This window comes from Humulus lupulus, chromosome 1 (genome assembly GCF_963169125.1).
Source record: "Humulus lupulus chromosome 1, drHumLupu1.1, whole genome shotgun sequence".
NCBI lineage: Eukaryota > Viridiplantae > Streptophyta > Magnoliopsida > Rosales > Cannabaceae > Humulus > Humulus lupulus.
In genome coordinates, this window is record NC_084793.1 from 50,928,265 (window position 1) to 50,929,963 (window position 1,699).

The window sequence follows — 1,699 nt, forward strand, 5'->3', positions numbered from 1 at the left end:
GCCCATGGTCCCCACTGTACCTTGGATAAAATCATCTAGATAGTCTCAATTAATTGATTTAATCATCAATTAGAATTATCAAAGTTGACCAGGTCAATTTTGGATAGTTTCACAGAGTTGTGTAATTTTGAGAATAAAAGAGAAATTATGGCAGATTTATTAATTAAGATAAATTGGTATCTAAATTAATAAATAAATTTAAATCAAGGTTCAAATTATAAATAATTGATTTGATAAATTATTTAAATAATTATTTAATTAATTAAATTAATAGAAAATAATACATGCCTTGATTTTAAGTCCAATGAGCTTATAATCAAATGAGAAATTTCACGGGCCTATAGCCCATGATAATTTCGACCTAGGGCTTCAAAATGGCTGTTATTTTATTGATTTTTTAATTAAAATAAATGACCTAATTGAGTCTATAAAAGGAGTGCTTAGAGAGAAGATTTCAGAGACGACAGATAAGTCATAAGTCAGATTTTCTGATAGTTTTATATTCTCTCTAAACACAAATCATTTTCTAAGCCACTTTGTTATTTTCTCTTCTTCTCTCTATATCTATCTCATGTGTTGAGAATTGCCCACACTAGTCTAGGTGGTTCTAAGGATACATTGGAAGATCGTAAAGAAAATAAAAGATCGGTTCAGTTTCTTGATAATACTCTGTGACAGAGAGGATACAAGAGTTGGAGAAACTGAAGGAAGGACTCTTAATTCCGCTGCGTATACTGTAAGTATTATATTATTTGTTTCTCTTTGAATTCAATTTTAGAAACATGTTTTAGGCTATCTCGTATTAATTTGTTTAATATTAGATATACATGAAAATAAATAAAGATCCTATATAAGCCTTTTCCAACACTTATCTCACATAATTTATTCTCACATCACTTTATTTATCCTCACTTTCTCTCACATCACTTTCTATCTCCTCATTTTCTTTCTCATCACTTACTATATCCTTATTTTTTCTCTCGCTATTTCTTCTCTCATCACTTTCTCTCTCCTCACTTCTCTCTCTTCACTTTATCTCTCCTCACTTCTATCTCTTCACTTTATTCCCCATCTTCTCTCTCATTTTTTCTTGCATCAGTTTCCCTTTTCTTAATTTCCATTTCTTCAAATTTTCTCTTCTTACTTTCTCACTTCTTATTTTTCATCATTTTTATTTCAAACTTTTAAAATATATTGATTAATTTTTTATTTAAGATTTTTTTTAAAAAATAAAATAAAACTAATGTTACACCCGGATTTCGATAATGAATGAATAAGCCTCGAAATGTAGGCTTGAAAAGGGTAAGCTCGAAAATGACAAGTGTTGGCTGTACACTTGTATAGTTTGATAAGATTTCAGGCTTGTTAAATTATTAACACTCTCAAGCTTAAGTTGCAGACTCGAAAGCACCAACCTTCTTCGAGGAACGAGTTTGGTAAAATCGCTAGATGAAGATAACGTTATAACCGGAATGACAAGCTCAAAGTTTGGATCGATCTCGAAAGCGCATCAGCCCAACAATCGAGCTCAGCGGCGCGTTTTGCACGCGGAAGACTGTTAAGAAGTCCCTATTCCTTAGGGATTTGTTGCTATCAGATATTAAATCCCTATTATTATGGGATATTATGTAATTAATGCATTATTTGTATTTATTTCAAATTTAAATGCTTGATTGTAATATAGCCTGGAGAATTTCAT